Consider the following 26,880-nt stretch of genomic DNA (forward strand, 5'->3'; position numbering starts at 1 on the left):
TCAATCGCTAGGAAATCATTGTCGTCACTGCATCAACGAATCCAAGGTCGAAACTCTGTTCACTCTAATAATGTATGTCCAGCAATAAAGGACGCCCGTACAAAGTACTTTAGACCACTCCTGTCCGAATTTCTAAGCTCAGATTCTGAAGCCTGGTGGAGATCTCTCATGGATGGACAAAAAAAAACATGTAATTGCTATGGTTAATTTTCTAGCTGAAGTACTGCCAGAGGGGAGTGTCACCTGACAGATCGAGACCCTCAACGATCAGGAATACTCTTACGTTTTGCTTCTTTTCTTTTGTTTTCTTCTGCTCTCTAATTCTTATTTAAGTCAGTTTGTTGTCAAGAAGAAAGTTGGTAATGAGAAATGTACCACACTTAGTTTTAGGTTTTGCTAAAAAATAGTTTTTTCAATTTTAATGCAAATAAATAAATTAAAATTTAACATTTTTATTTTAAAGTAATTTACCTCCCTTATATTCCACCCAATTGTTAGTTATGGGAGCGATTTTTATGAATGTTCCGGGTTTTAGCAGGGCCATGCCACTTTTAGTTTTTACTCTGTGTTGCCATTCCAGGGGTTTTAATTCAGCATGTTTGCTTTTTTAATGTTTTGTATCATACCTCTGACCATTTACCCCTTAAGGTAACTCAGTCAAATGGAACATGTATTAACACCATTCAGCCTAAAGACGCAAAACACCCCTTGCAATAGATCACCATTCCATCCTTGGGGCGAATTTGAGGCTAATGTATGCATGGGGTGGTGGGGTTCTGGTACTGGTTTGATGATGAGGTTGAGTTTCGTTGCTGGGAGGATAAACTAGGACCCTCTTTGCTGGTTGACGTTTTGTACCGTTACTTGTGCATCATTGCTGGATCACAGTGTTATTGATGGTATGTGGTGTAAGAATTTCCTTTGTAGTGGGGGGGGGGCGCTATGCATTAAACTTGGAAGTGGATTGTTGGGGGATTTGGAGCCAGTGAAGCGTGCAGAGTGCTGGGGTGATGTCAATCTTCGGAATTATCTGGCTGTTACTTTTCATACTCTTTGTAGTTTGTTGGGGATATATACTGAGAGTCCAAAGTAAAGACGGATGGCTTAGTCACATGCGGTTAATGCCAGTGAGATAACTGCTATGGTTTTATGCAGGAAGGTCAGGTAGGGCATCACAAGGTGTAGAGTTGGAAGAAGCAGCACCTTTACGAAAGCTTTAACCTGCGGTTCCAGTGTATGGTTGGTTGTTATTGCAAGAATCCTCAAAGTAGGATTTGGCAGTGGGCAAGGCTCATTAGATCTGCCTCTGAGAAGTGAGGTGGCATCTATTTGGGCTGGCAGCTTACCCGATTGCAATGAGCAGTTGCAAAGCTACACTGTGAGCCCTCTCTGCAGCACCCTAAATGTCTGTGCCAGATGATATGATATGTTATTTATAACAAGCTTAATACCCAGAGGTTTCTAAGTGCGACCCGGGTATCGAACCTGTGTTGCTCCGTGTCGCCTTGCTTCCAAGGCGAGCATGTTGCCGCTGAGATATCCTCCCAAGAGGAGAGCCCCAAACATTGTCAAAAAATGCTTCAAGGAGCAACTCTTGTACTACTCCGATTCTGGACTTAGTTGCAAATGACCAAGACCTCCCTTGTTGCATAAGTGTTGCTCACGGCTATTGACCTCAGTGTGAATGTACAGAGGCCGGATTTACCCTCTGATTTTGTGCTAGGACTCGCTGCAAGATGGAAGATATCCAGGCCAGTAAGGACATGTCGGAAGTCTCAAGAACAATGGCAAAATCGTTGTACCCCCATGCAGTCTTAAAGTGGCAGAACCCTCCAGCCTCACCCAAGAACATTCCCTCAAGTCTCAAGCGCCTTCCTCGCATGACAACACTGTTCTATAGGTCACTGAATTGAAACGGTACTCTTCTTCTGGGAAAATGCTCCTTCCTGCTTCTCTGGGATGATTCAGTCTTGGAGGGCCTAATCTAGAAGCTTGCCATGCTAAATCCAGTACAAAGGGAGATTTCTTTGCTTGAAACGATTCCTCCACCCCTGCATACTTGAGCCCCCGCCACTCCAACCTCTAATTTTGATTGACTGGTTCCTTTATTCTTATGCTTTCTAAATGCTATAATTGCCTCTTGCATAGTTGTTATAAATTCTATTTTGGGATTTTACATGTTTTCTTTCTCTCTTTGGTTGTGGATATGGTCCGTTCTGTGGGAGTATGCTTGCTCTCACGGAGCCGTTGTTCAAATAAGTGATTGGCTGGGTGAGCCTAGTTTCAGCTTTAAGTTTCATTCAAGTGACCAACGAGGGTCGTACCCTTCGTCCACTAGCAGCATACGAAAGGAGGACAGCTCACTGGTTAAGCTTTAACCCCTGGCAAGGGCTACCCTGCACTTCGGAATTGGAATCCTGGCAGGCAGAGGCGTAGACAGGGCAGGGCCTGAGTGGGAAAGGCCCACTCACAATCTGTAAATGCCCACTCAACAGCGCTGCATGGGCATTTACAGATGTTAACGGCACTGCGGTGTGCCCAGTTACATTAGCTTCAGGCCCCACTTGTTAGACAATCCTGGCTACGCCTCTACCGGCAGGGCTGATTTAGCACCTCGTCTTTCCTTAGTTGGAAAATGTAGTAATATTAAACTGGGTAGAAGTAACACTTATTGTTCCAGCTCTTAGAAGCTGGAGGAATCTGCCATCAAGTGCTACAACAAATCCTGATATTTATAGTGTGCTGAAAGAAGGGCAAGAAACAGAGTCCTTGCAAGAACAGTACAAATTAGCAAAGCTAAAAGTTAAACAATGGCTGCTTGTAAAACCCGTTATAAAGTCCACGTAGTGCAGGGTGCACCACTCTGGTCTGATCTTCAAGGGCCTCACACTGGTGAAGATTTCAGGATAGTCCACAAAGTCCAAGAGGTGCATTTCCATTCAATGGATCCAAATGGCAATCATTTGAATATTCAGAAATTAGCCCAAACACTTGATGGATTTGCAGGCTAGAAGGCCAGAGTGAGCACCACTGATGTAGCATATGATTTAAATAACATGCCATACAAAATTAAGGATTAAATATGCAATGGCAGCTATCAAAAAGAGCGGCCTTGATCTCCTCCGAGTGACAGAACTTTCATGGCTTCCCAAGCCCCCAGTATTTGCTGTTAACTGCTGCAATTATACAACTAGCTTCAGTTTCGAGAAAAATCAATTTGCCATCTCTGGCTGGCAACAGTGAACTAAGCTGTGATAGACATGAACGTTAAGTAGACGTCTACCGAGTCAAAATCCCCGACGCTTGACATCCATTACAGAACATCTGCTGCGTAATCGCTCGCTTTAATGAGTTTGCATTTGCTTCTTTCTGACAGTTATAACAGATTTGACAATTCCACTTCACAAAAGCAAACCTAAACCTCAAATAGACATTTTATTTTGAAGGAATTTGTGCCATTTGACTGCTGGGCATACGATCGGTGGTATAGTTGTTTGCCTTGGAATCCTTCTTCATGATATCCGATCCACAGATGTGTGCGCAATATTGGGGTTATGAAATGGATGCCCTTATTGTGAGATTTTAATCAATCTCTGCAAGTGTGAGAAATATCCTGTTATTAGAACAAAAATAGTGTGTGTGTATATATATATAACACACATACACAGTTGGGTATCTATCAACCATGTACATTTATTTAAGAGAGGGATTCCGATTGATATCTGGTAAACTACTGGAGTGTCGCTCTGAACCCCATGCCAATACAGCCTGTAACTGAACACGGTCTATATGTTACGTTATGCGGTGTATGGCCCACCTATATCCCTTTACCATCTCTTCTGCACTATCCCAGTGGACCAGCATTGCAGGTGCTGCAGATGCAAGGCATGAGGCAGTGCTGCACATTGATCGGGCTGGGGGGCTGGATTTAGGAGATTTGAGGAAGAGGAGGAAATACAGTATTCCTCTGCCATAACATGCCAGTCGTTTATTATGCACACCATACTCCTCTACTGTGATGGGACGAGCTGACCCTTTGAATAGGAAAAAAGTTGCAGACAGCTGCTAATGGCTTCATTATCACACTAGCTTGATGTAAGAGTCAATGCAGTCTCGTTGCTGTGCTGCTGACCTTAGAACTTGGGGACCAGGGTTCTAATCCTGGATCAAGTGCATGACCAAACAAACTCGGGATTCTGGGCAAATTATTTCATCTCCCTGTGCCTCAAATTATAAATGTGTGTAGTTTGCTGATGTCCTAGTCCTATGTTCCTAATATCTAGGTCCTCATTAAATACTGTTCTTTCAATTCAATGGCATTATTTACTGGAATGGATAAACCTTTGCTCAATTCATACCATCATAATTCATGGTGTTCACAGTTAAAAAAATATTAGAAATGTGTACGAAATTATTAATTTAAACACAAATATTATTTCAGGATTTCTTAAAATACAAACCTTAAAAACAGATATTCTACCCAGACAGAAGCACATGTACCTAACTAGGCATTCAACAAAGTGTCAGGACAATAAATTCGAACAGTAGGTCACCATTCCTCCACATTTGTACTGTGGTTATGCAGCTACCATTTTTGCCAGAATTGATAGCAGGGTATACACAGATTGTTCCCACTTGATGCCTCTTTGTTCTCCCAACATATAGAAGTAATTTTCATAGGACCGGTTTAGGATTTTAAAAAGTGACCCACTTTTGAAGGATTGCCATCTGGCAAGGTTGTAAAAGACCTAATGTTTTGATTTGATTAATAATACAATGATGCAGGTAATTGCAGCTTAGAAAGGGGCACTATTAATCAGACGCCCTTTCTTCAAACTCCATGCTAAAAGCATAGTGTACACCTGTACCCTGCTGAATTCGTATCCTGACCTGCAGAATCTGCTCTTAAGTTGCATAGAGCAGGTTCAGAGGTTAAAGGTGGTCTTTTGGACAGCGTTTGTGACAGCAAAGTCACTGCAGTGCAGAGGCTGCATTTAAAATATGCACCTCTGTTCCATAACTAAATATTTATTATTATTTTCTTTTTTAATTATTTGTTTTTTAACCTAAAAGGTTTTTACAAGGAGTCGTTAACACCATTTTCTTGCATTTTAAGTCCGTAGGTTATGTCGTGGATGACATTGTGTTGAAGTTTAATTTCATTGAAACAGTCGTTAACAACGTTTTCTTGCATTTTAGGTCCGTGGGTTATGTCGTGGATGACATTGTGTTAAAATTTAAAATGAGATCTAAAATTTTTGCTGCGGCCGTCACCCAAGTGGTCTTCTCTCCTCCAATCAGCCGAGACCACCATAGTTCTTCTTCGTGTACATAAGATGATGCAAGAATGTTTTCCAGATAAGGTTTTCTGATGTGGTCAACCGCTGGGCACATGAGTAGAAGGTGTTGGATCGTTTCCACCGCAGCCTGGTTATTGCAGAATCTGCATACGTTAGATGTTGACTGGTTTCTAATCTGTAAGATTTCATTCGTGGGTAAGAGATTCAGTCGTACTCTCAGAAAAAGATTTCTGAGCTTCCTGTTTGGATATTTTACCAGGAAAGCTTGTGACTCGTGGAGCTTTCTTGCCTGTAGTGGAAGATAGGGCGCAAGTTTGTATTTTGTGTCTAAGTCTAACTTGGTGATCCAGTCTTTCTCGCATAATCTTTTTTGTGTTTTTGTTGGATTCTCTGAGAGTTCCTTTTTTGTGGTTTTGATCTCCTCCAATTTTTCGTCCTGGCTTTTTATCCATTTGTTTAGATGCAGATTTTGCTCGCCTATATGTTCTTCAAATATGGCATTTAGAAGTTTTGGACGGTCGTCAAGGAGGATTTTCCTGTATAGCATCAGGGTGTTGCGTTTGATGACTCCCTTCAGCGATAGTTGGCTTAGCTCTCGTCTTATAAGCACAATCGGAGTTGACTTGGGAAAGAAGAGAACCTTTCTCCAAAAGTAACTTTCCAATTCTGTCCAAATCTGGGTTGGCAAGGAAGGCATTGTTTCTGCTCCGTAGCAAATGGCAGGAACGAGCTTTGCTTTGTAGAAGTTTAGGAGGGGGGCAAGAGAGAAGCTGCCAAATTTCTTGTCTACAGCCTGTGTCTGGGTAGTCAAGCTTCTGATTTTTATGTGTAGTGCAGTTTGCATTGCCTTTTCCTAGTTTGAATTGTCCAACATCACTCCCAGGTATTTAAACTCAGTTACGCTCTCTATTGGAGCGCCTTCGATTTGCCATTTGAATTTTTTCGAGCTTCCTTCACGTTTGCCCAAGGTTAGTATTTTAGTCTCACTTTTGTTGATTTCCAGATAGTTATTGGCAATGTATTTGGCAAAATTTGACAGCTGTCTCTGGAGAACGATAGCTGTTTGATCAAGTAGTATGATGTCGTCGGCATAAAGCAGTCTTGAAATTTTACTTTTGCCTAGCTGTGGAGGGAAAGACCGCACCTCTTTTTCCGAGTCTTTAAAGTCTCCCATATAGGACAGGAAGAGGGCTGGAGCCAAGGGGCATCCCTGTTTGACTCTGCAGTTTGTTGGTATTGCTGCAGACAATAAGCCTTGATTATTTAGTCGTACCTGCATTCTGGTGTTTTTAAGTAGCGATATTATCGGTTGCAGGATTTCTTCTGGGTATCTCCACATTCGTAGTTTTTCCCACAGGATATGCCTGTCGACTTGATCAAAGGCCTGGCTTAGATCTATAAATGCCAGGTAGAGTCAGGTACCTCTTGTCATGACTTTTCCCTTTAGGACATTAAGAGTCAAGATGTTTATTGTAGTGCCCATATTTTTCGTAAAGCCTGACTGGAAAGGATCTTCACATTCTGCTTTTCATGACCAGTTTTGGAAACGACAAAGTAAGAGAGAGCCGTATACCTTGCCGATCATGTCCGGTAATGCGATCGGCTGAAAATGTTCAGGGTTTTCCCTGCTTCCTTTTTTGTATATCGGAACCACCACGGACGATGTTTAGGAGTCCGGGAGTAGTTTTGTTTCTGAACAGCGTTGGAAGACCAGGCTGATAAAGACGGACCATTCCTCCGGATGTTTTTTCAATTCGATGTTTGAAAGGCCATCAGGTCCAGGAGCTCTGGAGTTTTTGAGTTTTCGTATTACTTTCAGAATGTCAACTTGTCATGGAGTTTTACCCATGATGGCTCTTCTCTGTGGCTTTCATGGTCATTTTCTTCATTCCGGGGGTCTAGATCTTGACTCACACCTAGAAATAGATTTTTGTAGTGGGCTATCCATGTTTCTTCGGATATGGAGGTGGTTAGTACGTTGTTTGTTTGGCGGTCCATAGATCTGATTAATGCCCAAAATGTCCGCGCATTTTTCCCGCATAGCTGTTTTAACATCTCTTCCGAGTCGTTTTGATATAAAGTAAGACAGTAGTTTTTCAGCCAGGCTTTGTAGTTTCTTGATGCCACCAAGAAGGCTTTTCTTTTTTCCGGAGTATTTTCTCATGCTGCCACTCTTTTTGCTGATCTCACTAGTCTTCTTTTGGCTACCAGGATGGTGTTATATTTGTGAGCACAAGTTTCCGGTCTTGGCATATTGGTTGCTGTCGAGTTTTTAAATATGGTAAGGAGTGGGCAATAATCCGGCTTGATGTTAGTTTGATTTGGTCTCCCCATCAGACAGTAGTTAGTTTGCAGATGTTGTTGGCACTCACCGTCAGCCATTTTTCGGTTGTTGGTTACTTCCAGTTCGAGGTCTATTGATTGGGATGGTTTGCTGTAGCCAGTCCATGTTGCCGCCAGAAGGTTGTGATCACTGGCTGCAGTTTGTATCACGTCAAAGGAAGTTGTTGCTGGACTACCATCCTGGTGGCATTTTAATCTTGAAACATTACTCATACCTTAGCTTGTGGTATGATGCCTGGTAATTCACACATTTATTATAGCCAGATCTTTACTGTATCACACACATGACAACACTGTGAGCCAAGGAGCCAGACATGGCCAGACTGTCTCTGCTGCAACCAGCAGGACAATCGCCATTGGGAGCTGCCTCTAGTTTGACACTTTGTGAGGTTGGGTAACACTTCTCTCCATCCCTAGAAGCTTTCAGCAGGAGCAGCCTGGGAAGCAGGCTTCAGAGGGCACACCATAAACAAAGGTGCTAGCCTCACACCAGGGTGTTGCATACCACAGGGCTGTTGGTGCTATGGGTGCTCATTATGAGCCGGCTGGTCCGGAAACAAAGGTGCAGGTAGGCTTACCGACACCGTTGTTTCCTGGCTGGCTTATTACAGGTCTGCATGTCAGAGCGGCTGAGCCCGACAGGTCGGTCCCTGCCAGGCACAGCGGCCACGGTAAGCAGACAGTCAAGGAAGCACCGACACTGTTACGAACGGTACCGGTGCTTCCGTGTTCCCCATTCCCATAGAGTCCTATGTGACTCTATGGGAATGGGGATTTACAATTTACCAGCGCCTGACTTTCCGGACCGCCAGAGTTGTAATCCCCCGGTGTTACCGGCAAGTCAGGCACTGGTAAATCCTTACGGATCCGGCGGCAACCTGGCGGTAATACTGGCACGGTTACCGCCAGACTCGTAATGAGTCCTGTGGTCTTGAGAAAGGGACAGGGCCAGAGGGAGTTCAACATACGCAGATATGGCAATTAAACATACCCTCCCCAATACACACTAAAACCATCAGAACTCATCATTGCCACCATCTCTCTTGAGCCACTGCTTAGCCCCCCCGTCCTTACACTAGGTCACAGGAGGTTCATTTCTGTATAGATATATCTTTATTTCCCTCAAAATAAATCACCTCAAAACATACCTGCAACTGCAGACGCTCTAGGGTTGGTTGGGCGTTGTAAATGTAGTTAATATGTTTTTTATAGTCCCCTCGTCCCATAGGACAACAGTTTTGACTTTTATATAGGCATATGATAAGCATTTGCCAGGCACTGGTATACCGGTGCTATCTGACCATAAAAAGGCAATATCTTTGAATACCTGGGCATGTGATGTCTGTGCCTGGCAAATGCCTATCCAATGCTTTCGTGCAAGCCAAAACTGTTGGCTTTGGCAATGCTTGATTTTATCACGATTTTGTGCAAGGAACAGATGCAAGAACACATATTGCTTTTAAATCAAGTGGCTGAAGGAACACTTGGTTAAGACATTTTTATTACGACAAGAGATAATTTACAGTGGAAATTAAGTCATTAAGTCTCAAAAACCTGCTTAGCAATAACACTGGTGATCCCTGCCAACATTAAGTTTGATGTTACTCCATGAAAGAGATTACAGGAGACTGTTTTGGGCCGGTAAAGGGAGGGAATGGCCATAGGAATTACCATGACTATGTGTGATCAATGGGTGGGTAAATGACCAAACAACACCCACTGGCTGTGTCTCTCCTCACCTTCGTCTCCTTATCATCTGTTCTCCAGTGCAATAGTTGTGGCATATAGGTGGCTCCAAAGTGCTGCCTAATAGCCAAAACTAAATGGCTTTTCGACTACATTTCCAAAGCCAGATCTGTTGGCATTGACAATTAGAGAAATGAATAAACCAAAGAGTAATTACATCCATATTCTACCATACTTAAGTCAACATGTGCTAAACACAGGGCCTGTGCGTGTACGTTTGCTACCCTAGGCAAAAAGTTATTTTCACGCTACCTCAATCCCAAGAAACTCGGACCAAATCATGCACTTCTGCACATATGCTCCAACACACACAAACACACACGCGCACACACACGCACGCACACACGCGCACTTCTAAACACAATAGAAAAGGGTCCTACTTTGGGTGGCAGGCACATTCCTGAGAGAAATAAAAACTGGTACGAAGGCAGGATGGGCAGAGTAGAGTCCCCACAAATAAGACAGGTAGAACATGGGTAGGACCTGTGCCAGCATCCCTCACCAAAAGGTGTATCATTTGAAGTGGAGCGTAAGCTTCCATACCAAAGAAGGGTGGCTGAGAGGAAATGGTGTGCTTCTTGTGCATACTCTGACAAACTGGCCTGCCGCCTGCTCCAAAGGCAATACCGGCTCTCTGTCCTCACCAAGAAGAGAGCTCATATCCAAGCCCGTGTCTCAGCGGCATCTAAAAACTCGGCTGAAATCTGCAAGGAACTGGACAATACTGCTGTAGTCTCTACCTCTCCTCTCCTGTCCTTTCCCAGGCCCTCTGCACAGCACTGGCTTCTTACTTCATCTCTAAAACTCAGGACATCCTGTCCTCACTCTCCTCCTCTCCCCTCCCTCCCTATACTCACAGCTCTTCCTCTGGCCCTTCTGCAGCCACTCCTCCTCCCTCCTTCTCTGCCTTTCCCCTGTTCTCCGCAGATGAGATTTCTATACAAGTCTGATCTATGAAAGTCTTGTCAAAACAGGTTCACCCTTGTTCCTCCAAAACCATCAAGGACCATATTGACACCCTCGCCCCTGCCCTGGCTGTCTTCTGCAACCACTCTTTCACCACTGGAGTATTCCCATTCCCCCTGAAGCACTCCCTTGTGCACCCTCTTCTTAAGAAACCCTCTGCCGATCCCTCCTGCCCGGCCAACTATCGTCCAATCTCCATCACTCCTTTCATGGGCAAGCTCCTGGAGAAACTGGCCATCTCCCAGCTTATTCTCCACACTGAATCTGTTGGTTGTCTTCATGACAATCAGTCTGCCTTCAGAGCTGCCAGAAGCACGGAAACTGCTCTCCTGAACACCCGTGAAGATCTGCTCTCAAACCTTGACTCTACACTCCCTGTGTCCTCATCTTGCTTGATCTCTCTTCCGCCTTTGACACTGTCAACCATTCCATCCTGCTAAAGTGTCTCAGTGATAACCTAGGTAACACCGGTCAGACCCTGGCGTGGCTGACTTCTTTCCTCTCTGACCGACCCTCCCAGGTCCAACTTGAGTCCCTCCTCTCTGCTATCTTTTTCTCTACCTGTGGTGTCCCCCAGGGGTTTAGACCCCTAACCTCTCTCCCTGGCTGTTCAACCAATACCTGGCACTCCTTGCCCACCGCATTGCCGCGCTCTGCCGCAACTTTCAGTGCTGCGCGGATGACACTCAGCTCATTTTCAGGCTACCTTCGGCCACCTCTCCCCCGCCCCTCATCTCTGACTCTCTGTCTGCTATCCAGGAGTGGTGTGCCGCCAATGACCTCTGTCTTAATGCCAGTAAGACTGAGATTCTCCTCATCGGCACACCTACTCCCTCCTTTCCTGTAGTACTCTGGCCAGCCTTTAATGGCCCTCCTCCTGGGGGTCATCTTCGACTCCACACTCTTTCTCCCCTCACATCTCTGACGTCTCTAAGAAGTCACACTACCAGCTGCACCTCCTCAGAGGTATTCTTCCTTTCCTCTCCTTCCCCCAGAAGCTCACTGCCTCCAGAGCTCTGTTTCTCTCCAGGCTCAACTATTTCAACAGCCTCTTTCTAAATCTGCTTGCTTCTACTCTACGCCCTCTGCAACTCATCCAGAACAGGACTGCAAGACTTATCCTTGGCCTCAAGCCCAGGGATCGTATCTCTCCAGGACTGAAATCTCTGCACTGGCTCCCAGTGGCTGCAAGGATTAAGTTCAAAACCCTCTGCATCGCCCACAAGGCCTTCTGGGGCCTGGGGCCTCAATACCTTCAACTCTCTTTTCCTAAATGTTTTCCCTCTCAAGCTCTTCGCTCATCCGCCTCCAACTCCCTCAGGGTCAGTCGGTTCTCCAAGCAACGAGTTGGCGATAGATCTCTCTCTTCGGCTGGATCCTCCCTCTGGAACAGCCTCCCCGCCTCCCTGAAACTTGAGGAGAACCATCTTCGGTTCCGGAAGCACCTAAAAACCTTCCTCTTTGCTTCTGCTTTCTCTCCCCCTCTACCCTGCTGAAGTCCTGGCTGATACTGAGACTGCACAGGTTACCTGTCCACCCATCTGATCTCTAGCCCAAGCCCTGCCAGTTGCACGCTTGCGCTGCCTTCCTGGCAACCCCTGCATCTGGGGACTGTTTTCTGTATCCTTACAGTCCCCAAACCAGCACTTATGTATGCACTCGCCACCAGCTGGCCGTTCTTTATTTATGTTATGTTATTATTTTATTATCCCATGTACACTACTTTCCCCTCCCCCCTCGCACTTTTCTTTCCCCCTTCCCTTGCACTTGCGCGATCTGAATGACACCTGGCCTAGTAGGATCGTTGTCTGTCTTCCCTCTGTTCCCCCTCCCTTGCTTCGTCGCGCCTTAAAACACTTGTGTATAGCCGCGCTATAAATGTCATATCATATCAAGTGCAAACACGCATGTGGAGATTCATAGGCCGCTTCCCTCACTAGCATGTAAAGCATGCACGGTGCCAGTTCACGCTTTCTTCACAAACAGGAAAAGCACGGGTAGGGCTAGCTTTTCTTCCACAAGTACGCGCACCTTAAGGTGCAGGTGTAACTCCCCTCACAAACAAGAACAGAATGAACCTTGTTAGTGCCAGGTATACTCACGCAGGAAGTGGGACAGTATGGAAAGGGCTAGTGCAAGTTTCTCTCTTAAAAGAAGTATGGCAAGGGCATGATTGGGCGTAATTTTAGGGGGGGAGCGTGTTTGCCGCCCCCCAACCCCAACTTTTGCGGCACAGCATTTTGCCCCACTAATTTGGCAAGGGCCCCTTTACCAGTCATGCCCATCCCCGCCCCCAACATTTTTAGCAAAGTTACTCCACTGAGGGCATGGCAAGTGCAAATTTCACTCACAAACAGGTGAGAAAGTACAGCATTGACGAGGGAATGTGCAATATTTCCTTAAAAGAGTAGAGTATGGATACGGCCAAACGTTGCTCACAAATGGGTACGTCTATAGACTGCATGGGCAAAGCCACTGCAAATTCCCCTCACCCAAACAACTGGCACAGCATGCACAGTCTGTGCAGGTTACTTTATCAAGAAACAGGTACAGCGTAGGTGCAGGCTCCTGTACAGCCTGCCAGCTTACATATGGCCCACCAGTTTACACCTTAAAGCCCATTTCCCCTTATTAATAATCGCTCGTGACCCCATGCTTGATCAAGAAAGGGGCTAGAAGATTGTGCCCCCAGCAGATGCGGTTCAGCTTTCTGCACTCTCGTGGCAATCTCCTACCACCAGTACTCCTTGCTTGGGAGAGAGATCAGTGTGTGGGAATGATTGTGTGAAATAGATGTTGATATGGTACAGAGCATGACTATTAGTGGGGCTGAATGGGCACCTGGTCTTGCTAAATTGCTTGCTTGCTGAAAGAGCTGTAGCCAGTGTCCATTTCTCAATGCACAAATGCCCACCTCAAGTCTTCCTGCTACCGATGGAAGAATGTTCTGCTTTAGGACATTGCCCTAGGGAGAGGCCAGCAGACTGCAAGTCAAGAGGCTTAGCAGGAGCACAACTGGTCCCGAGGAGTACGAGTGCACATCAGGCCAGAGTATTGCCAGTCTCCCCCATATTCGGTGTCATCCTGCTCGTCTACTGGTGCTCGTCTACTGGTTGATTGGTCCTGCTCTTAGGTGTCCATATTTTAGTGATCATGTTTTCACTTTTGTACAAATTAACCCCCAAATGACCTTCTAAAACCTCTGAGCAGTGCGGGTCGGCAATTCTAGGAACGTTGGCACAGGAAACCAGGTCTGGGTATTTTGTGCATAGACACTATTTAATTGGGTAGCTTTTTTCATTACTAACGTTTTAAGAAATGCCAGACCAAAGAGCCATGCACCTGTGAACTCGTCCAGATATATATTTTTGCAATGTGTAAGCAGCAGAGTTCCCAAAATAAGTACCCCTTTTATTTAATAATTGTATTAATTGGTATGATAGACCAAGAAAGGATCAAGTATGTGAAACAGCATAACATCACACATACCTTGCCGACCTCCCTTCCTGCACACCCATGCTTAACAAATAACTAAACGACAAACTCCCCCCTTCTTGGTTCGCCCCTCTTAATCCCCTCCCTATTATCCCCCCTGCCCCCAATTGTAGCCGGTCATCTCCCTCCCCACTAACCTGTGCCCTATTCTGATATTAGCCATCAACCTACTTCGTTGCGCTCCCTCCATGTTCACCACACCTTCACGTGTTTCTGCAGGCATCCCGATATTGTAGACCTTGCGTTGTGGACTGCCATGAGGAAGGATGTGGCAGGGGAACCAGTTTGGAAGCAGCTTTAGGGGCTGGTTGATGCTGAGTGAGTAGTTTCACAATGATTGTAATCTGTTTTTGGCCTGCTTTATGTACTCTATTGGAGTGGTGTGAGTGTTTTTTCAATCTTTTTGGTGAGCACTGTGTGGTAATCTGGTGGGTTTGTCTAGTGTTTTTGTGGCCTTTGACCTGTTTTTCTGTGCTGGCCTGCATCCAGAGGGTGCAGTCTGTGGGTTGTAGTCCTTTGTTTGTGTCTGGCCTTTTCCCAGTGACACCCTCCCCTGCCCCCTCCCAACTCCCCCCCCCTTCCTCCCGACTCCCCACCTCCCCTGATTGGCACTTCCACCTGGTCATAACTGACCATCCCAGGGCAGCCCTCAGCCCGGTAGCACCTGCGGCTAAGGGCCCCAAGGCAAAGGGCGGCTCCCACAGAGGCGGCTCCAGATTGAGTCTGCTGGTGTCAGAAGGGGAAGCCAGTGGCCAGCCGTCAACCAGCTCAAGCTCCCAAAGTAAGTGTGGCACGAGTGAGGAGTAGAGCAATTGCTCTACTACGGAAAACCCTGTCACTCAACATTACCTTACCTCCCAAATGTGAATATTAGCCTGTGCCAGACCCGGACAGGATTATGAATATTGGCAATGCCCCACTCAGTTAGAATTGTGAACATCAGCCTGCACCGGACCCGGACAGGATTATGAATATTGCCAATGCCCCACTCAGTTAGAATTGTGAACATTAGCCTGTGTCGGACCTGGACAGGATTATGAATATTGGCAATGCCCCACTCAGTTAGAATTATGAACATCAGCCACCGTACCCGGACAGGTTATGAATATTGACAATGCCCCACTCAGTTAGAATTGTGAACATTAGCCTGCGTTGCGTCTAGATAGCATTGTGAATGTTAGCAATGCTGCACTTAGTTAGAATTGTGACCATTAGCCTGCGCCAGACCCAGACAGGATTGTGAATGTTAGCAATGCCGCACTTTGAGAAAATTGTGATCATTAGCCATCAACAGACCCAGACAGGATTGTGAATGTTAGCAATGCCGCACCGAGAGAATTGTGAACATTAGCCTGCGCCAGACCCAGACAGGATTGTGAATGTTAGCAATGCCGCATCTAGAGAGAATTGTGAACATTAGCCTGCACCAGACCCAGACAGGACTGTGATTGTTAAGCTGTCCACCTTTTAGAGAGAAAGGTGACCCATAGCCTGCCCAGACCCCTACTAGATTGTGAATGATAGCAATACCGCACTTAGTTAGAATTGTGAACATTAGTCTGCGCCTGACCCGGACAAGATTATGAATATTGGCAATACCACACTCAGTTAGAATTGTGAACATTAGACTGCACCAGACCGTGACAGGATTGTGAAGGTCTGAGACGCTTCTAGATAGAAATGCAAATGTTGGCATGTCCCACATTTGAGTGGAGCTGTGAACGTTAGCCTGATTCGCAGCAGGATAGAATTGCGAATGTAAATGTTAACATGCCACACACGTGTATCACTGTGTACCCTGATTTCCTGTTCCACATGCTGTTGCTATATATCCGTATCACCCCTCCTGTCGCTGTAAGCCTAGCCCCCTGTGTCTGTGTCCGTGTGTCGCTCTGTTCCCTGCCATCCTGCTCACGTGCCTGATCTCAGGCGCTTTAAAGATAACCATCATATCACATCACTATGCTTACTCTCTACTATACACCATCATTCAACTAGGACACAGCTATACTCCTAATTAATTCGGCCTAACTGTTCACATACGAATTCAACCCCATGAACACCTCATCACCCTAATACAACGCAGCTAGCCGAGCACATTCTGGCCTAGTTGCTCACATATGCGTCCTTTCAGGCCTAACACAGCAAGAGCCCAGTCTGGGTGTTCACCCACCAGACTGCACACATCCAACTGATATCTTCAGCACCACACCTAACGCAAGGAGGCAGCTACCATCCAGCAATTACATCAGCTGCACACATATCTGGTGCACCCATACACCCTATGACACTATCTCTCTCTACTGACCAGAATTACAGTTCCCGAGGGAGTTCAACCTGCCAGCGCTTTGAGGTCATACCAATGATATATAGAGCGCTATATAAATGGCAAGTAACATAATATAAGTTAACCAATTTCTCCAAGCCCATTGATCTATCCATCCACTCCTCCCATACCTAAAAAGTAGGACTGTCCCCCCATTTCATTGCTATACCTCTTTGACCAGTGCCGACGCCAGTCCCACCTGAGTCCTCTTGTGCGCTGAGTGAGTTATCTCCATATATCCTGAACAGACACATAGCCGGTTCCAGAGCCAGATCTTCCTCCACCAATGTGTTCAGAACCTCCACCACCTCCCCACAGAACCGAGCTATCTTGGGGCACGACCAGACTATGTGGTAGAATGTTCCTGTTGGTATCTTGCTTTTGGGGCAGGCGTCTGTCTTATTCCCATGATGTGTAGTGCTGGTGGAGTATGGTAGACTCTGGTAGATCTTATACTGAATGGCCCGCAACCTTGAGTCAATAGCTACTCCATCAGTAGCCCCCAGGGTGCATTTCCAATCCCCCCCTCCTCTAGCGGACCCAAGTTGGCTTCCCACCTTTCCCTCAACCTTGTAAGTTATTTTGCTGTAGTGCTAGCTATCCATCTGTAGGCAGTGGAAATCGGCTTGGTCTCAAACTTTTCAGTTGCTACTAGCCTCAGCAAGGGCAATCCCTGGGGAGCTCCGATTGGTCCTGAAACAGAGTGCCGATGGAATGCTGCAGCTGTATATAGTGGAACAGCATGGTCGACTGAAAACCAAAGGAGACTTCAGCTCCTGGCACAACCTTAGGTCCCCTCATTAAGTACATCCCCTACTGTCCCTATCCCCTTGTCCACCCAGTACTGGTGTCCCAGTAGTGTCTCAAGCTCTGGAAGAAGCCTATTGCCACATAGCAGTTGGTCTCGCAGCAGGTTGTTGGCATCCCTGAGTTTCCCCATTAGGACTGCCAGTTCTTTGCCACCAACAGTCCTGTCCCCCGGGCATCTTCTTCTGTATAACACTTGATCTGTCGTTTGTCGTCCCATCTCAGCTTTCGCCAGAGTAATGGCCAGACAACCTCTCCCCCAAGAAAAAATAAGAGTTGGCCACCACCAGATGCATAGCCCAGAAGTACTTCTGCAGGTTTGGCAGTTTCAATCCCAAATATAATTTGTCAGCATGTCCATGGATGCTCTAGGTGTACCCGAGCCCCATAACATTTTCCTGAGGCCACTGTCCAGCCTATGAAAGTCTAAAGCTGCTTGAATTTCGTACAGATTATTGCATAAAATGTATAAACCCGGGGAAGGCTTTTATTTAGAAGAGTGTCACCATGCCCAGGAGTGATATCGGAAGATCTGTCCAATTTTTCACATCTCTGAGGAAGTTGGTGACTATCAGATCACAGTTTAGCCTGAAGACCTCTTTCCTAGCATTTGCACTCTTAACCTCCAGGGAACGTGGTCATCTCGCTCACCCATAAGAATGTAAGAACTGCTGCAAGAACCAAATTCGCAGAGCAGCTCCCCCGCCCTAGGTGCTGAGTTTGCAGGTTGCTCATGTACAGAAGGATGCCGTCTGCAAACATGGATACATTGTCCACATGACCACCTGGCCACTCCAGCCCTGATAGCAACCTAGCCTCCCCTCACTGCCTCTGCTATTGGCTAGATCATGAGAGTGAATAAGAGTGGGGAGAGCGGCAAACCCCTGCCTCGCCCCCCGCTGCAGGTAGAACGGTCCCGAGAGACACCCGTTTACCTTGACTCTCGCCATTTGGGCTTCATAAAGAATCTGTACCCAGCCATTAAATGCAGGACCAAAGGATATCCTCGCCAACACCTCCCACATGTACGGCCAATATACAGAATCAAAAGCATTGTAAGAATCGTGAGAAGGTATCGCATGGTTTTCGCCAGGCAGCCTCCCTGCTGACGTGACCACTCTGAACAACCGTTGTAGGTTGAGGCGTGCTGATCCTCTCGGCATAAAGCCGTTTCGATCACAGATAGGGTAGGACTTCAAGTAACCCATTGGCCAGTGCCTGAGCCAGAATCTTAACCTTCCTGTTCAAAAGGGAAATGGTCTGTATTACTCACAGGCCTCCTTGGCCTTCCCTTTTTTGTGAATTACTGTAATGACCGATTCTCTGCGGTCTGCGCAGAGCCTACCTTCCTCTGTGATCACTTGAAACAATGCCAAAAGATGGCTATTTACCCTATCCCCTAGTAATCTCCAGAGTTCTTGAGGAAACCAATTGGGGCCTGGGGTCTTAGCGGTTTATAATTGTTGCATGCTCCTATCAACTTTGGATGAGGTTAGATACGCCTCCAAGCCTGCTCTTTGCTCTACAGTTAACCGTTTCAAAGCAATATTTTCCACTAAAGCCCTCACTGCTGCTTCTCCCCTCCCCAGGAACCACCAGATACAAATGTGCCTAGAACACTGCAAACATGTCCGCTATGTCCTGGCCTTCCTCCCTCAGAACCCCTTGGGTGTACTGGATGCCTGAAACCCATCTATGGCCCAATTTCTGCTTAGCACTTCAGACCAGCATGTTTCCTGTTTTCATCCCACTGTTCATAGACTCTGCTTTGCCAGATTGAGTGTTTTGCCGCATCAAGCGACAACACCCATAGTTTGTCATGAGCCCTACCAAAGCCCCTATGCCTCTGTTCAGAGTTATTGTCATGATTCCTGCCCCTCATGTCCCCAGCCCTCCAGGATGTCAGGCTGGAGCAATGCCACGATCATCTACATGGCCTTCAAGGGCCTCTCCATCCCTCCAAAGACCCACTTAGAGTCAGACTTGGCGCTTGTGGCACCAGACTCACTCACTCCCATAGGATAACATTGGGGATTGGACTTGTAGTGCATTGATGGGGACAAGATGGATGCCCCCACATATTTCGGTTCCCAGAACTGCATGTGCGGTCTAGTCTTTTAGGTGTGGTTCAGCCCAGAGACACCTGGGATACCCAGAGACTATTTAAGCCACACCCAGGCTGAGAAACATGCTTTGCGTTTTCTGCACCTGCAGCGTGACACTCACCGTGTTCGGATCGGTCTCCAGTAGGCCTGCATCTTTCTTCTGCGCTCAGTTCCTTTAAGAACAAGAACACCGTTAGGAACAGCCTTACCTTGCGGCGCTTCTGCCCATCATTCATCGCTCCTTCTGTTCTGCGGGCATCTTCGGCGGTGTCATTCCCATCCCGGCATGCCGCTTCTGTGATCACCTTCAGCTTTGCTGGGAAGAGGAATATATATCTGATATTCCTCTTTCTCAGATCATGCTTTGATCACTCAAAGGATTGTTGATGCCTGTGGACCTCTCTTGTAAAGTCAGGGGAAAGTGTTCCTCTAGCCTTGCTGACCGTCAACAGGCCCATCCACTTCCCTTTTTTGAAGGATATTGACCATATCCCTGAAGTTGAGAAGCTGTAGTATCGTAACTTGTGGAAAGGCCCCTGGCAGCGAAGGCTGGGCAGGTACCCAGTGAGCTCTATAGATCCAGAAGAAGGACAATCCCGCCCATTTTTCCAGAAACCGTTCCATTGACTCCACCTCTCCTCTGTTGGGTATACCAACAATGCAGATGTTTTGTCACCTGGAACGCCCGTCCATGTCTTCAGCTTTGTGCTCAAGCCTGGCTGATGTGCCCCATAGGAGAGATATCTGATTTTTTATTGCTGCCAGGTCATCCTATCTTCTGCCTCCTTGGTCCTGTCTGACACCTTCCTTATATCTGCATGCAGCAGTGAGATATCCAATCCCACTTCTATAATTCCACTCTCCAGGGCTGCCCTGCTGTTCCTGATCTCTTCCAGTATAAGGGCCAGCGAGTGTTCTGCCCCTTTTTGATGAGCCGCATGCACCTTCATCGGCCTATCAATGTCCATCCCTCCAGCCTGGTCGGGGGTCCCGCGAATCTGATGCAGTGCCTCTATGAGGGGTGCAACTGTCAATGCTGTTGGCCTATAAGACTTTCTTGTGTCTGGCCCCAGTCATGCTCTGCTTCCCTCCCACCTCAGTTTTGAGGAGCCCGAGATTGCCAGTCCCGGTGTGAGCCCTATGATCTACTTCTGTGGGGCAGATTCCCCAACACCACCAAGACGGGCCTTCAGGGAGTCTTCCTAGTATCTTATTGGGTCCCACAGTTGGAGGTGACAGAGAAGAAGGCAGGGCCCAAACCGCTCCTTATGGCAATTGAGTGGCCCCCTCACGCTCTCCATTTGCTGCTCACCCGCATCATGCCACAGGACCACCCAGGTTACCTCTGAGCCTCCGGTTCCCTGCTCCCCACCGGTGTTATACAAAGCATCTCGCGGGCGCTGCGTACCTGTTCTCCTTGGTGATTGACGAGTAGAGGCAGCCAGTCTGCTATCTAGTGTTGGAGAAGTCTAATAGTAACTCTGGGTACTAACCCAACACCTTCCTGGTAGAAACAGCAGGTGCTGGACCAGCTCCCAATGCCTCAACACGGCACTTCCCTGATTTACATGGCACCAGAACAGTGCAAGCACTGGCAGGGAAGGCCACATTGAAGGTCCAGTAGAAATAGCAAGGCAAGGTAGCTGGGTGCAGGAATCCAACCGATGTTATGGCAAGAAGAAGCTGCAGTAAAGGACGGCACCAAACGTAGACAAGAGAGAAATCCAGGCACTCGTACCGTAAAGAATGTTAGGCAGAATCCTGTGCAGTGCCCTTTTGGACCACTACACACAATTAAGACCACAAGTGGTAATACAGGTTCACCTTTGGTACAAGCCTGTACTACTATGTTAAAGTTATAGCAGTAGCAGTAGCGGAGCAGCCAGACTTATCTCAAGAGCAAATGTGCAGTAGTAGAGATTACACAAAGGACCACAATTACTGTGACTTAAACAAACACTGACTCAAGGTTTTTGGTTGAAAAAGTAAAAGTACATTTATTTCTGAACCATCTGTTGGTAAAACATTTCACTTCTATTAAATTAAAACCACACAAAAATACACTACACACAACCAATTCTCTTGGCACTGAACAACTCAAGGTAAGTACCCTATGTTTTAACGGACCGGTGTTGTGAAACAAAAGACGTTACCGGGAATACATATGCGATCACTTTTTTGACAGTAATGACGGGTCGCGGAAAGAAATGTTACCGGGGCAAAAACACACTTAGCACCTGAGTCAACCAAAGGGTGTTGGGGGCAAAAATCATAGGCAATACTTTTGTCCAGACAGACAGAATCAGAGAACACTTGCTGACAGGAAAATGAAAGTCAACAGGCCGGAGCCAGTGTCAAGTGGAACCGGGTTCCTGTTGTCAAGGATCACACAGTCAGATAGTTCAAGATTCAACGTTGCCAGGAGTACTTGGATATTGTCAACAGAGGAAGCAAAAGTTATAAGAAGGAGGGAAGACAAGGGCAGCCTTGGATGAGGAGAAAAGGGATTCACCCTAGTTCCTCGAAGCTGGACACAGTACCTTATTCAATGAAGAAGCTGGTGCCACGGCAGTTGTTCCTGGTAGTTTCCTGCAGACCCACAGTTCCTAGAGCTTCAGTAAGAAGAAGGACATCTGGAGGGGCCTGCCTACTCAGGGATGAAGCCAGCAGCAGCAACGGTGAATAAAAGATGGGCGCCTTTAAAATAGGAGAGGCTCTTTAGATGGCTATCCGGACCACTACAGCAAGGTGCAGCGATTTCAACCAGGAAGGGGATCCTCTGGCTGTGGAAGATGAGCTGTTTGACCCTACCAGGCTCAAGGGAAGAAGACTCCGGACTGGATCTTCTCTGGTCGTCGAAGGGTAGATAGCTCAGGACTGCAGCAGGGTTTCACCGGGACGGGGTAGTTGCAGCAGCCGTCTTCTCCGCTTCTCTTCGGTTACTTGTAGTTCCAGTGGCAACTCTGACTCTGGCTGTCAATCACGCAGCAGGGGGGTTGTCCGGCCCGGACAATAACCGCAGCCAATCATGGCAAAGTGCAACTTAGGTTTCCTAGGATACCCTGTGCTGGGGGTGACTACACCCCTCCCTCACATGCAGCCCACCTAGAAACACAGGCGCCTAGAGGAGGGCTTCTTGGCAGAAGCCCACCAAAAGACTGTGAACAAAGAAGGCAAACCTGGTTTACCGTACAAAGTAAAACACAAGAAGGACTTTAACAAAAAGAAATGGCGAATAAACCCGACCGGAGCCAAACTAAAAAGTATTTGGTCAGGCGGGTTTATGTTCGAGGCTAATATAATAACCTAAAACAATACCACGTTTATATAGTATAATCACGGTGGAAAAGTTAGGGTAGATACCACTGCCACCGGCCAAGTCTAAATGTTAAAAGAGCAAAACAATGCTCTAGGAGGTACAGATAAAAAGGGCTAAGGATTAACTATTTCCAATACTCCATGTAAGATGGGCTGTACTGGATCTGTGGTTCAATGACTGTTAAGTTAATGGCAACTTTACCCTTTTCTGGGGGACAGTAGTCAGCCCCAGAAATGGAGTCGGTGGGAAGGCTAAAAGACAACCCTGTGTCACTGCACTGAAGGTGCTGTGTAACACACAAAAGAGTGGGACTACTGAAGTGGTGTGCTCCAGGGTCCACAATCACAAACACTGTTGATATACACATGGCAAAACACAGGTAAGAGTGGGGGGAAAGCTCACACTCTTACCAAGTGGAAAAAATAAACTCCAGAAATCCAGCAAAGCTGCAGAGGGACTCACGAGGTAAGGGAAATTAGCCATAGAATGAGAATTCTCCCTAACAACGAATACCAAGCGAACACAATCAGGGTATAGACTACCATGAGATGCAGTATGCCGGTATTCATGGTTCCGTGATATAGTGCTGGGATGGGAATGAGGCCTGGAATGCATGCAGACGCTGCTGCAGGGCCAGGAGGACTGCGCATGTGCGAAGCATCGATAACTGACTTTTGCGCATGCGCAGACCAGTAAACATGGCAGCACCTAGGGAGCCAGGGGCTGGGAGACCCAGAGCCCGAATGAAACGCCACCAGGAGTATAATTTCCATGTCAGCGCTCACTGGACCCGGTGATGCTGCACCCCCACTCTGGTAAGTAGCATAACAGCTGCGCTGCTCCCTCTCCTGCTGGTTGTGCTCCGAGCCCCAGGAGGCCGGGCGCATAACCCGTCACCAGACGCAGGCCGCTGGCCCTCCTTGCTTCTATGGGCACAGCTGTGCTGATGGGAGCACAGACAGCCAGACCCCTAGGAGCGCCAAACTCACCCTCTCTGGAGCGACGATGTGCATAGGTCAGTTCCAGCTCCAGACTGCTTCCTGGGTGCCCGCCTTCACCAGGATGCCGCTGACATCCTCTGCTCCTTGCATTTAGTTCTGGCAATGCAGCCACCTTGCACAGGTTTGCTGTAGATCCGTAGGGCTAGGGAAAGTTCCACACAGCACTGCCAGGGATTGGGAGCCTTCGGACAGGCTTTCATCGCTCCAGCTGCTCTCTTTCCTCCTGTTCTCAGGCCATCGACACCACCACCGCCTCGATTTTGTGGGTTCATCAGCACTGCAGGAGTCTCGTAGAAATGGACCTCTACATAGGGAGGGCCCCCTGTACTTCAGGATCTGGGGGGGGCCTTACTCCATCAGGATATCTATCAGTATTCGGGGCCGCTCAGGAGCTCCTCGTTGCATGCCTGCTCCATTTGGCCGCTGGCCACGCCCCTCATAGTTCCCCTGATATATTCAGTAGTTTTTATTGTTTGAATAAATGTCATCTTGAGAGCACATTCTGAAACAAATCGTTCAATTAATCAATACTACAGTGTGTCAGGGATTTAAAGACACGGCACACTTTAGACCAGGACTCTTTCCACTGGCGAGGGATGTTGCGCACAATAAAAACGCTTTTAATTTTATTGATTTCGGTTTCTGCTTTGAGATGGCACCCAACCCATCTCACACCCCCCTTGACAAACACCCCGTGTTGCAATGGACCATGAACCAGGCCAGTGTGTAATAATTAAATATTTATTTATTTTTAAATTCTAAATCAAACTAATCAAATTTAGGGCAGCAATCACCAGTGTGGTGATAATATACAGCAAAAGGTTATGATACACTTAATTTAACTTTCTGACATTTGACACGTAAGTTAAAATGCATATGGAAGCAAAGTCACTTTTAGAACATATTTATAGATGGCACAACTGTTAGGCACTCCCCCTGCAACATTCCCCCAAACACCTGCTGGCTAGCTTTTGGGTGGGTGGAAAGGAGTGGCAAGGAGTCATTAATAAGAGGGAAAAATCGGATTGGAAATTTGACCTACCGCCCCAGAATTGGAGGCCAAAACTAAATGAAAAACCCTTGAAAAAGGAGCAAAATAGCACTCGGAAATCACTGGATAATTAGAGGTCAGTTTACATATGTGGTAGAATGGATGGGACAGGAATTTGTGTGGCTGTACTAAAAGGCAAGATAGCTTACAAGCTACAAGTTAGGGAACTACAACAACATGAATACAGGTGAAAATAAAATCGACTTTGGGAAGGAAAGCAATGCAGCAAAAATCACATAAGGCATAATTGCAATTCCTTCTTTTTTTCACGGATTTAAACAAGCAAACAGCTAAGGTAATGAGGAAATGAAAACAGTCAAAATCGAAAAATCAGTGTTTCTACTGAGTTACAAAGGCACATACCAGATAGGTTCCTGAAGTGAAAAGATTACTTTTTATGGGGTTACCGTATAGGTTTCATTATAGAAAAGGTAAATTGGATTTTATAATGAAAACAATTTCACGGGCAAACTGGGTTTTGTTAACAAAAATTATTCGTTCTACTGAGATCGTATTTTAGTGACTAGATCATTAAAGAAAGACACTGTATGCAAGGAGGTCAATTTGAAATTTTAACCATTCGCGCTGTGTTCCTCTTTATCGGGGAATTAATTACTTTTTCTCATAAATTGTACTAAGGAATTACACAAATAGCTGAAATTATTGGAACAGAATTACACTGCATGGAAACTAACACAGATTCTTCTAAGGACAGGATAAACAGAGGATGCTGACAATTTGTGAAATTACTATGGCTTCTTATAGGATTGCTATAGGATTTGAACAGAATGCAAGATAACAGAGCGTTGTATGCAGTTTTTGGGTTGGGAATGAGGCTCCCAAAATGCACTTGAGTTGGGTAATTGGGGCAGCGAGGGCAGGGTCTGGTCATTGGGTAGTGGCTGGGCTCTCCTTTATGGGAAGAGCTGGGCAAAAAGGGTCTGGTCTCTGGATTCTCCCAAAGGGGATCAGAGGCCTCTCCTCTTTTCTCCCTGGATTAGCCAGTCCTAGATGGGTGGTTCTGCTTGATCTAGATCAGGATAGGTGCTTCTGGATCAGTGGTTCTGGCTGGAACTAATTCAGGATAGGTGGTTCTGGATGTTCTGCCTGGATCTGGTTCTGGAATCTTGGAGTCTTGCAGGGTGAATTTTGAATGTCCTGAATCTCCATATGCATCCTTTGTATATAGGCAGGATGACATCAGAGGATTTTTACAATGTGGGTGGAAGTAATCTGAAAATACCCGTTCGATGGGAAAGGTCAGGCTAAGGGTGTCCCCTCCTCCCTGCGGGTGGATTGATTCCAAGATAGTGATATCAGTTTAAGTGTGAGTCCCTTGCTTCATCGTACCTTGAAACCCTTGTGTATAGGCACGTTATAAATGCCATGGTCTTATTTTACTTGTACAAAAATTACATTAAAACTGTCATAACTTCACATTATTGCTTATTCAGATTACTGAAATAAATGTCTTAATGTAAAAAGTCTTTTAAATCAAATGGCCTGGATTGGTCCCCACATGTGGGTGGTCTTTTCTACCCCCAGCCAAATGTCTTCCCTTGGTCAGCTTGCACAACAGGGTTCCAAAGGTGCCCTTTGATCATAGGCAGTTGAAGCTGAGGAGAGGCGTGAAAGGAATTCACACTTCTTTGTGAAGTGCTAGTTCCCCTTGGTCAATTGTTTCTTGTTGTAGAAATACCACTCAGTCTGACGAGGTTGTGAATTTCCACACTTTGGCCCTTTCAGATTTGTGAAGGGGCTTCCTTTCCCGTGGAAGCTGGCCTCTTTGAAGTACTTATTCTGCTGGTTTTAATTTTTTTTTCTTTTTCTCTCTTTCTTTCATAGAAACCAAGTCTTTTTGTAAATAAATATATTATACATTTAAACCACCCCAGCCCCACACATACAATACTGTTTCTGTGTGAATATTGGGTGATTTCCCATTTAGTCGTGCAAAAAAGCAGTTTTCTTGCTTTTGCAACAATGAATCTACACATGTTCATTTTCTACATGTGGATTTCCCAAAATGTGTTTTTCCTTGCATTTTGCCTTCTGAGGGCTTTTTCTAGCGCTGGTCAGTTTATGTACACGGGAATATACCTGAAAAATGGTTTCTTGTGTAATTGACATTTAGCAAGAGAGTGAGAGCTTTCTTTTGAAGTATGTTGTGTGGGTTTATTTTTTCCAAAGTGAATACCAGCCGTGCGGACTGAAATGAAATTGCTCTTCACAGACTTTATTTGACGAAACAATGCCGTTCTGGGAGGGTGTCATGATCACTGCTTCCAAGGGGCTAGGACCAGCCCAACGTCCTTGGAAGCAGGCCTCTAACCTTCATCCTAGGCACCAGCCGGTCCCCATTGGGACCTTTTGGACCTTGTCCTGGCGCCGGTGGCACCAGGCTCATCAAAATCACTGGTC

This window comes from Ambystoma mexicanum, chromosome 6p (genome assembly GCF_040938575.1).
Source record: "Ambystoma mexicanum isolate Mex_15411 chromosome 6p, UKY_AmexF1_1, whole genome shotgun sequence".
In the NCBI taxonomy this organism is placed as follows: domain Eukaryota; kingdom Metazoa; phylum Chordata; class Amphibia; order Caudata; family Ambystomatidae; genus Ambystoma; species Ambystoma mexicanum.